Below are 12,494 nucleotides of genomic sequence, written 5' to 3'. Positions count from 1 at the left end.
GTAGCCAAGGGATAATTCAGTTTAACTCTTAAGGGCCAGGTCTGATTCCTGGTGACTTTGGAAAATTCCAAGCTTCACCGTAATTCTATTATTTTCAGGGTGCTCAACATGCAGACAACAGGCAGCCCAAGGATATGAACTGCCTCATCTCAGTTCCTTAATTTTGGTATGATGCGCTAATTTGCCAAACACCAATGCAACCGGGTGTGAGGTATCCTGTGAAACCTTTTAATCCCACATGCCTTAGGCCTTTGTGAGGTGAGCTGCACTCTCATATTTATAAAAATCAATCATTGTAATGATCACTGTGGTTACTCTTGTTTATTCATGTGGTTAGCTTGGTTTTTAAATTGGACTATAAGTAGCATGTATTTTGGTGAACCAAAGTACATACTAAGCTTATGCGGACTGGAATGTTATTTTCATTTAGGTTATCCAACAACATTATTTAACTCATAGGTTGACTTTGATATACCTCATCAAGTAATAAGCTGAATTTTGTGACGTTCATTAATCAACAGGGAAATAATGAGGTTCAGTTCCCTTTCTTGTATGACTATGGTCTCAAGAGGCATCACTCTGAATCAAATCCAGGACCCAAGGGAAGTAAATCAACATGGTACCCATTGGACTACCAAACAGTCTAGTTTTGTGTAATATATTTTTGAAAGAGTTAAGTTAAACTAAATTAAAATAGTTTCATTTCATTAAAATCAGAATTAGCTGCAATTCCTCACCTTAATTTAACAAAAGTATTTTTACCCAAAGTGTCATTATTACCAAATTATGTCAAGAATGTGAAAGCTATTGAAAATATAAATTACTCTAAATAATGTGAAAGTGTCATAGTAAAGTTGCCCTCATCATTTATCTTTTCTTTGTATTAAAAAATTATTTCAATAAGAATCACCTTTTGCGAGATGGATTAATTATAATGCCAATTTTTGCCTAGTTCCTTCTTATAAAATGCATTTTCACAAAATATCAATAGAAAAATAAATTACTTCACTAAAGGCTAGTCAAATAAATAAATTTTTAACACTTTCATTTTAGGTCATTCCAAGTCTGAGCATACTTATGTACTATTTTTGCAAAAAGACAGGTCCTTGCATTTAATTGTGCAATATTGCAAGAGAATATTGATTTCAATCTCGAAAAGAAATAATTATTTATGCATTCAATACAGAATCAAGTTTTAGGTCTCATATTTAATAAATTGGTGTGTGGAATATTAATGTTGTAATCTGTGTTCTGAACTGCACACTTGGATGTACACTATTTGGTTCCTGTATAATATTCTTTAGAGATATTAAAACTCATGTATCATTCTACTACGTGTATCATACTTCTAGTATTGGGGGTAATAATTTATAATGCAATGCCAAACTCATTGAAAATGAGTGATAAATTATCTGGTTTCAAATTGAAACTTTGGAAATTCCTTCTAATGAAGTGTGATTTTTCATTGAATAAATTTTCAAATAAATAATTGTAATACTTGTCTTTGCATTGCTGGGTTCTTCATCCGCGTTGGTTGTCTTTTGGTGATGACTGTTTCGCTGGCCATCCTGCCTGGGTCTTCAGGTATTTTTCAAAGCTTCCTTGCCCAAGACCAAGAAATATCGAATGAAATGAAATAATTTACTTTGTAATTCCACGCACTTTTTTAAAAAAAACACGACCCAGGTTTCCACGTTGAACATCTTCATCAGGTGGTCCTCATAGAAGCAAACTTGGTATATATACCTTCTGATCAAGGAAGGGGGGGTTGGTCAGAGAGGGAGGTTGGAGGGGTAAAAAGGTTAAAATGGAGCTGGGAAGAAAAGAGAATTGCATCTTTTGGTGTTAATTGTTGACTTGGAAGAGTGGTAGGTCTAAGAGTGGGGAGTGGAGGGATACAAAATTTCGTTGGCAAGTTCATCTTTGCAACGGACGTATTTCAAAATTTCCAACTGCTCCAAAGCATCAAGCCTTTGACCTACATTTTCAAAATGAATAATTTTAGTCACAAAGTCACTTTTGTGGTCACTTTCAATTAGGTGCTTTGCAAAGAGGGATGTGATGTTCTTATTTTTTACAAGTTTGGTGTTCTTTAATTCTTTCTTTAAATTTCCATCCTGTTTTCCCAATATACTAAGTGTTACATTCTGAGCACTTTAACTCATACACTCCACTTCTTTCGTTTTTGGGGACTTTGTCTTTAGTGTGAGAGATTAGGTTCAGGATCGGCTTGAACGAGTTTAATCAACTCTCGTGGTTGATTTATCTTAGTAATCGATCCGAAGGGATTTTTTGAAAGATGACGATGATTGTACAGCTCGCGATGAACTGTCTTAGACCGCATAAAACTCTAGAATCCATTGAATGGAAACATTCAAATCATATCTCTGTCCTATAATATTGTTTTCCTCAACTTATGAATACCTCATAATATTGCTATTTTAATTTCAGATTTCTCCAAATATGTTGATCAGGATATCATTCTGGCGACCACTTAAGTCTGTAAAAAGTAGATGTTTGGAGCAGTTACTTGGCAAGGAAAGATCCAGGCAAATAAGTTGCTGATTCTTCGCTCTTTTCATGTGCGTTTAAGGTAAAATTCGTTCTAAGTTAATATAATTACTCATAGTAGAGTTTTATATGTTATTTAAAACTGATACCACATAATTATGATCTGGTAAAAAATTCGTAACTCCTAACAAACTTCTTCAAAAAAAACATGACCTCAATGAAGGAGATCTGGTTGATGCGGCAGCTAGTGCATTGTTTTCCCAAGCTGAAGGCCTGGTTTCGAATCAGTGGTGGCATAACTTTTCTAAGATATCCTGATCCCTACTAGGTGCCATATGCTATTGAGTAGTCCATCCAACCAATGTAGCATGAATTTGTGTGACCCCTTAGCATATTTCCCTTTTAGTAGACTAATGCTGACAGCGGTGTACTCTCCCCACCCATATTACCAGATTGATATCCTAGGGTATTCATTCAAGCACAAATGAGAAGATTCATGAAAGTCGACCTCCAAAATTGGTCATGGAGATGAACCTACTCTGACTCTTATATTTGCTTTTCTTCAAATGATCAATGTGGCTTAAAATGAAATATTTAGGATATTTCTATCAGGTCTGAGATGTATCACATCTGGTGTGCCTATCTGTGAAAGTTATGTGCCTTCTTTTTCACCAGAACTCTGTCAGCCCAAATGTATGTACTGAGCTTGCTCCATGGTTTGTGCCTTTCCATCATCGTTTTACTTCCTATTTAAGGAAGATGGCATAAAAATGTGAAAATAATTTGTACATAGTAATAAAACGATGATGGAAAGGCACAAACCATGGAGCAAGCTCAGTACATACATTTGGGCTGACAGAGTTCTGGTGAAAAAGAAGGCACATAACTTTCACAGATAGGCACACCAGATGTGATACATCTCAGACCTGATAGAAATATCCTAAATATTTCATTTTAAGCCTCATTGATCATTTGAAGAAAAGCAAATATAAGAGTCAGAGTAGGTTCATCTCCATGACCATAACATTAAAATAGGAGGGTAAAAACTAGAGCAGGTAGAACAGTTTACGTATCTCGGTAGTGTTTTGGACCAACACGGTCAAAATAGTAGGGACGTAAGGAGAAGAATTGCGCTGGGCAAAGAGGCTTTCACGAGGAGGAGGGAGTTGACAGGGACTTTTGAGTAAGGATGTTAAGAAAAGACTCGTAAAAACTTTGATATGGAGCGTAGCTATGTACGGTGCGGAAACGTGGTCATTGAAGCAGGAGGATAGACGTAGATTGGAGGCTTTTGAAATGTGGGTGTGGAGAAGAATGGAGAAGGTGAAATGGACAGAGAAGAAAACAAATGAGGAAGTACTTGGTATGGTGGGCGAAGAGAGGGGTTTGTTGGGAGCAATCCTATGGAGGCAGGAAAAGTGGATGAAGGGGGTGTTGAGCGGCAGTGGGATGTTGAAGACTGTGATAGAGGGTAGAATGTTGGGCAAACGAGGAAAGGGAAGGAACAGGATAGGGGTGTTGGACGGGATGAAGGGAGGAAGAAAGTACTCAGAGCTGAAGAGGGACCTGATATAGAGTAGGATGATGGATTTTGTGTTTTGTTAGGAGTAATAAAATATTTGTTTGGTAGTTGTGTCCATCCAAAAACCTACCTTAACTGGTAGATTACCTTAAAAAAAAAAATGCCATCTTCAGGTACATGTGAGTACATGTGAATGAATGTGCCTACTACTACAGGAATGCAAAAATAGATTTAATCACAAAATATTACTGGGAGAAGTGCAGTACTTCATTGTGCTTGTTTAAGTGTATGGTAGTCATCTTGGGAAAGAAATAGTTCAACCGCACAGATCCACAAATAGGGAGATTTTTTAACCAATTTTTCCCAGTTCCATAACTTGTTGAATTTCTTGTCAGTTGCCTTGATCCCCACAATGTTCATGTGGTTGAATTTTACTTTTTTAATTAAAAACTCCCCCATCCTGCCATCCTTCCCATTGTCATATCTTTCTAAATTTGTTCTTCCGATCTAGAAATAATATTGATGGATTTTTATCTTAGAAATCAATCTGAAGGGGTTTTTTTAAAGATTATATTGATAGTACTGCTTGCAATGAACTCTCTCACATGAAGATGCAGGCAGGATGGCCAGCAAAACTTTCATCACCTAAAGACAACCAACAGGGAAGGAGAACCTGGAAATGCATAGACAAGCAATTCAACACCGTGGAAACTGTTGCACAAAGTAATTATAATGCATAGTTTTTATTACATAATTTAATATGTACTCTTTTTTTAAGCCTGTTCATAGTGCTGGAATGTATTTTGTGAATCTTTGTTTGAAGACGTCTATACGTACATGATATGCATAGTTGGTCGACAATAAAAATATTTGGGCCCTCATTCCTTTAGTTACTGTATGTGCAATATCTTTGTTTCATTCTTTTCTGTTTTTCAGGGGATTTAAGATTTTACCAGATGGTTAAAAAATTTCTCCTATGTATGATGTTCTTTGGTGATTGAGACATTTTGGTCTTGATGTTTACTAGTGGTTTTCCTCCTGTGATGCCCATTGGGTCACTTCTGTCAAAGCTGTGATGCTTACTGGGTGTCAGGTTTTCTGGCACACAATTTTAACACCTGCTTTCAATTGAATTTAAAGCATCAACTCTTTCCCTTCATTTTGCCTTTTAATCTAAAATGCCTTGAAATTTACTTATAAGCATTATTTTCTTAAATTGACAGTGGTGCAAAATGGCGTTAGCTTTTGATGCACCGTTAAAACATAAACCTAACTAACTTCCTTAACCTCTAATACCCAGCATTCTCCCTTCTATCACAAAGATTGAATTTATCTTTCCAGCCAATATGCCCTGCAATAATTACCACTTTACTCAAATTATTCCCAAAAAACTTTTCCCCCCTCCCTTACCCTGCTGCAAACTTAGTTTTAATTTAATTCCCATTTGATTTTTTCCCCATCTCCATACTATTTCATAAGCGATATATACTTATCCACCGGCATTAGCAACTGTTTTGAGTGATGTTATAACAAAACAATTTGTTTAAATAAGTGCTAATTTCCTCTGTTATAGGATGTTTAAGCAAGGCAGATGTTATGATTGATAACTGGTAGGATATTTTCTTGTTTACCCTCACTGTTTTCCCTCCTATGCCCTGTACTCACACACCCCTCTACTTTTATTCTCTCCTTATTCTCACATCCCAATCTTCATTTCTTGGTTCATATTTGGTCACTTTTTGGGATATGTAGCTCACATTGGTACGTGATGAAGGTTTCTAAGGAGTGGCTGGGCAAAGCTCCTTCAGAAAAAACTCTGAATCCATGAAGAAGTCTGTAAAATATGGTGAAGTTTATTATTAGCCCAGGTAATTTTCCATTAAATAAACATATTTGATTGTCAAATATACATTGGTTCCATTGAACCTCACCTCCCTTTTCTTGAAAGGAAAGAAAGTCCATTGTTATTTTAACTTAATGTTATAATTTGCACATTCATATGACAATATTTAAATATATTTTGAAGCCTTTGAAATATGAATGCTTTAGAAAAAGTCATTTGATCAACATATTAATAGATCACAAACATATTAATGGATTTTAGATTCAAATTTTTTTGCATGGTATTTAAGAGTGAAAATCTAAAGTTATGCATTTCAGCAAGCCATTCTTAACAATTGCTTAATCCCAGATATATTCATTTAAAGGTGTTCTACCCATTAGTTTTTGACAAATGGATAAAATGTTAAAAGAGTGAAGTAGCAGCAGTTGCAAATCAAGTAGTTGCCAATAAATTGTTGTGGATGAATTGCATCAGTTTCACTAAAATGCCACTTGCATGAAATTCATTTCCATTTTAGTTAAGCTTAATATCTCCGATATTGGAATGCGATTGTGTGTATAGATTTCAAGTGAACATTTCAATTTTTTTAATTTTTAAAGGGAAACCAATCTTTCAATCTTAAACCAGTAAATATTTCTTTAGCCCTATTGAGCACACAAGTATTTATATTTTTGCTTAAAACATCTTAGAAGTGGTTTAAAAAAACCACTAACTTAAAATTCATAATCTTATTTCAATTGCATTCCCTCAGGTCTTCCATTGGACGATTATGCTAGGTGAGAAGAGGAGCATCCATGGCAATCAAGGTTGATCAGCAAGCTTTTTGCACCGAAGGAAATAAGGAACTGTGTACATTTCCTTGCTGGTGCGGTCAGCATCTAAAGAAGCACACTTCATGTGGGTGTCAGCCTTAAATCAGGCCTCCGAGTAGAATGCAACTCCGCCACCTCTAACTTTGTGGATAGGGTATTTCAGTAAAATGTTTTGGTTAAAAAATAATATTTGGAATACTGATGCAATTTCCAATACAGATGTATCTCAACAATTGTATTAATGGGTAATAAAGATGAACTAAACAATAATGAAGGTTGTCTAATTTTTAAATCTTTCCCTTTGTGTAACTTTTGAAGGACTAATTTTTCCTCAGTATGCTGCTTAAGAATTAAAAAGAGAAATACAGGAATTCGTCAAAAAAATGTTAATTTTTTTCTCTGGTTAACGCTAAATAATAAAGTTGATTTGAATGGTTACCTAAAGTACAGGTAAATGAACGTATTCTTATAATTTCCAAAAAAATAATGGTAGTCAGAATATATTTACACCCTCTGCCATACATTCGGCAATGCGGGTCATTCAATTCATTATGAATTAAAACAATTAAGCTGATAGTTTAAACGTGAATGGAATGTCGGTATTTCCAGCAAATATCTATTCAAAACATTGTTATGGAATTGATTGTCTAAAAGCCAAAAAACGGTGAAAGAGGCATTGTTTCAATTAACTATCGGCGTGAAATTGTTTAGTAGCTTTACTGTTAGTAAAAAAATATGAATTATGTGTAGTATATGTAAAATATACCTCAATCCGTACGTTGTTAGCCTAAAATGTTACCAAATTATTATAAAGTAATTTGATCTTATCCTGCATATCAACATTGTGCGCACTCTGAACTATTATTATTTGGTTTTTAAGGTGTAATTCGTAATTACAACTAACATATGAGCTACATTTACTCGCACCAGTTCAAAAATTGCGCCATCCACCTAACTGGACTAAGTCCAATAATTTAATTGGTCTGTCACAGGCGAAAAAGCATGGCATCGAATATTTTCCAAGAACCGGCTCACGCTTCAAAAAAAGAGTAGCTCCATCGACGGCCAACCGCTCACGAGCCGTCTCGGAGTACCGTGAAGCCCAAAGTGAAGTGCTAAGCATCCACGAGAAAATATAAGTCCTGAGTCCACCCAGCGAAAAATATTCTAAGTCCAGAGCCCCTCGCTAGGCGCGAGAGGCGTCGAGGCAGGCAGATGCCTTGGATTCGTCTGGTGAGAGAGCCTTGCTGAGCTCGAGTTGATTTTGAGAAAAAATCGGCTAAGTCCGTAGTTTTGCAGAACATATCATAGTTCCGAACACATATTTTATAAGAAACTCAGTAGCCTGGGGTATAAGAGGCGGATAGTTGGGGCTGAACTCTAGGGTGTGTTACCTCGATACACTTTTGCAGGCGAATTTTTTTTTTTTGCAAAATATTTTTGATTCGCTAATATGCACAAAACCAACACCAGAGATTTTGACGGTAGGTTCAGGATGCCGTGGGAGATCAGGAAAACAATTAAATATTGAATATTATTATGAGAAGGGCTGCCATTTTTTCCAGCCGGGCGGCGGGGCGCCGGAAAAAATGGCACCCCTTTTCACAAAAATATTCAACATTTAATTGTTTTCCTGATCTCCTGTGGCGTTCTAAACCTACCGTCAAAATCTCTGGTGACAATTAACTGAAAATTAATGAACAAAAAATTAATTAACAGATTAGTTGAGGATCTAGTCAACAGATGGCGCATGCCTTCACTATTTGAAACCTCTTCAAATACCAACACATCCTAATACATAGTTTCCCCACTAGAGACACCAAGGCGTAATTTCGATATTCAATTTTTACATGGCCATTCAAAATGCATTGTTGTTTTCGTATTTGGCTGAATGGCATTCGTTCAAACTTGAGACACGGTTAATATAAGGTATGACGCATTCTTCCGGTCACTTACAGCACGTTCTTACAGAAGGTGCTGGAGCTTTATAATTCATTTAAATATTTGCGATGTAATATTTAAATAATAGATAATGCTCAAATTAAAAATGAGGTGGCAACCCTAATTGTTTGCGATATCTCCTAGTTCATAACCAGTAATTTATGTAACTTTTTATTTCGATGAAATATACCGGTTGTGAAGTATAGAAGAGTAATGTTGTATGCAAAACATTTTGATATTAATTAATATTTTCCAAAAATTCCTCACGAACTTGATCTCAACACGGTTTCAATGGTGCAGTCGATTTATGCAATTCTATTCACCGCACTGGTTGCCACTTTCACACTGTCTTTTTTACTGCAGTCATATTAGTTAACATAAGAATCATCAATGCAAGACTATATTCAAAACCTTTATTCATTTCAACATTATAGAATACATAAGTGTCAACTAAATATGTAATTTCTTCTTTAATAATGCAGCGAACAAAACTGTTTCTTAAAAACTCTTTGGGTGTGACGAAACCAGGTCCCTGATATTTCAAAGATAATACTACCGCGTCTGCTATTACGTTTCTTTGGCTATCACCCAAAAAATTATAGAATACAAAAGTGTCGGCTAACAAGTCCAATTTCTTCTTAAACAATGCGGCAAGTGAAACTGTTTTTGAAAATTTCTTGGGTTTGACCAAACCCATATCCCCGATATCTCTGTGATCCGCATCTCTAATTATGTTTCTATGGCTTTCAACCAAATTCAAATTAAGTACATTTAAAAATTTTCACAGAATACTTAGTCTTCAATAAAAGTTGAAGGAATAATTTTTAGGTATGCTTTCAACTGTACCAGAAAATTAACTTTGCATACTACCATCCATAAGTCACTTTGTACATTATATTCTTAAATTTTTACGTTTACCTATCAATGAGATTCATATTAAAAACCTAATAAAAATTCATTTTCTTCGTTGCTCAATCATAAGGAATTTAGATTGCGATGTATTTCCCAACTGCATATTATTAGCCCACTACCAGGAAGCACTATGAATCATCAGAGAGGAGAGGGGATCACTGGGAATAATATAGCAGTGGATGCAGACCCCCTCTGATTACCAATGGGATGCTGAAAAATGTAATATAGGGGAGAATGATAGGCAGGGAAGGGGTAGTAATAATGGAGGTATATGAAATAGATTGGAATAAGAAGGTAAGCATAAATTTTAGTGTTTGATGTTGGGTTGTTTAGTTAGGCGAGGCAAAGACGTTTTTTCTGGACTGTTTGGTTGCTGGTTTTTATCATATACCTGCCTTTACCGGTAGATTAATATGATCATTATTATTAAACCCACCCAGTTAAAGAACAGGTAAATTTAGCAATCAAATGAAAATAAGATACCAAGGAATTGAAAATAAAATATTATCAAGTAGGTTTGATTTGTATGGACTGACAACAAAACTAGGATTATGAATCTGTAACTGTTGATCCAAACTGTTAATGAACAGTAATTTATTGGACCAGATTTACCTGCCATTTACAGAACTAGATAATATCTTATACCGATGGAAAAGTTTCAGTAGGACATTTTTTGGGAACTTGTTTGCCAAAACAAAAAATGTGACTCGTAGTGGGAGTGGATAATGCTAGATTACTTCATAATGTAATCAATTCACTTGATATTTCATTTCACACGTCCATTCACATTCAATTATGCAGTTTGAAGATTAAGAATTTGGACCTTGAGAAACTAAAGTGGAAAAAAAGAGAGAGAAACCCTTTGGAAGAATTGGAGGACATTTATCTTTATACCTGGCAACTGTTAATTGGAAGAAAAATTTGAAATAAAGATCAAATGAAAGTAAACCATCTACAAATGAGCAAGTGATTTAGGCTCTTTGGGCTTCATGGGTCTTAAAGGATCATTCCAAAAGGCCACTCAATAACAAATTCTTCACTATGGTTACTTTATTGCAATAAACTCATGTTTTTTACTGTTTTCCAGCTTGAATAATTTAACACATTAAATCACTTCAATTTAATCAATAAATTCATATTTTCAACCACAGGCACCAACCTACCTTTCTCTTCATTTGATCTATCAGTTGCAGCTGGTTTCTGGCAGTTAAAAAATGAATGGCTGCCTGTTAAATGTTTTTTAAAGCATTTCATTACTCCACAAATAGATAGGAAAAGTCTTTATTTACAAACTTCATGTTTAAGATAGGATTACATCAAATAGGGATAAATCTATTAATTATAAAAACAAAAGAATAGTAAATCCACATTATGAAAAACCACTAAATACTTTGAGCTACACACCACTGTGAGATAAACCACAAAAAATCACAGTAATCAACTCATAAGTCTGCTTGGTTAGTGATGGTAGAGTTCAATCAATACTAAGTGTGATAGGGAATTAAATGCACACAGTAGAGGGGTCAGTGCCTTTCCCAGGAAGATCTGGTACCAAAAAAAAACAGCTTGGGTGGAGCTGAGGGTGCCTTGAAGGCATGACTTCGAATCGAACCGGCACTCTCCAGGCAGCAGTCCAGCACGACTCCCAGACTACCACGTCTCCCACTGATATTTTCATTTGATTTCTTCCTTTACAGTCATAGCAGGGCAAATTTTTGAAAATTATTACAAATGTTGAAAGCCATTAGTTTATTAGCTGACACTAACTCAATTTCTGTAAATAATACCTTTTATGATGATTAAAAACAAAATTTAGCTTAACAGATATGTATATCTGAAAAAACTACTTCATTCAAAATTCTTCGTAGACTTCTTTGGACTGATTGATTACATGTGCGATTTGTTAGTTAAACAGACCTCCCTGGGAAAACAGAACTGGCCCAGGGAATGGAACTAGCCCTATCTTATTATCCTGTTGTAAATTTCACTCATGGTAAAAATATTATATATTTTACTTTAAGGAGATCTCTCTTATCAAACCAGCCTTCAAGTAGAATTGCATTCATTTGATTTTGGATCAATGGGGAAGTTTCTCACACACAGTAGAAATTACAGATTCCGACAGGAAAGAAACAGTTTTCAACCCCTTACAGGTCCACCCATCTTCATTTCAATTCATTGTATATTATCATTTTCGAATATACATTTGAGAATCTCTCCTTATTCATACTTGGGAGCAATTGGGTTGAACATGGGACTAAGATTAACAAATGAAACAGCATTGCCACAATTGCCATATTTGCCATTCATCAGGCAGCAAAAACCTACCATTTCAATGAAATTTATATCCTTCTCGAGGTATCCCGTGTGGAAATTACCTAAGGTTCACATGAAATAATCTGTGATATCCCTTGGCTGAAACTCTTGTCACTGAGCAATAGGGAGGGTCTCACCATATATGCCGGAATCTTTGTTAATCTCATGTTCTAGCCGGCTCGAGAATTTTTACTCAGAATGTCCACTTTTTACATAACTTTTAAGTAGTGTTTTGTATTTATTGAATTCATTCCAATGAATTAATTTTAATTATAACTGATGAACTTTCATGAAATGCATATTCTCAACAAGGATGAAAAAAATTTAATTGAATACTTTCAACAGTGGGTATGAAGTTATTAACAGTCATTATATATTTGGATTTATTTAATCAATAGTCAAATCCACTTACTTCAAAATTTCACCACCATTGCCTCAAATACTGGCCCACATGCAACCGCTACAATTGCTTGATTTTACCACTGTTATACTGCAACAATCAGAATTCAGAAGCAGCTCTAGGACAAGTTATAACCATGACATCACTATTACAAAACTACAATGGCAATGAATTACAAAATCAGATCTTTGTTGAAATTTAATTCTGATCGTAAATAATTTTTTTGATTACTATGAA

Source organism: Hetaerina americana, unplaced genomic scaffold (assembly GCF_022747635.1).
Source record: "Hetaerina americana unplaced genomic scaffold, ioHetAmer1.1.p SCAF_2, whole genome shotgun sequence".
In the NCBI taxonomy this organism is placed as follows: Eukaryota; Metazoa; Arthropoda; class Insecta; order Odonata; family Calopterygidae; genus Hetaerina; species Hetaerina americana.
The sequence above is the reverse complement of the archived record's forward strand: the minus strand, read 5'-3'. Positions refer to the sequence as shown.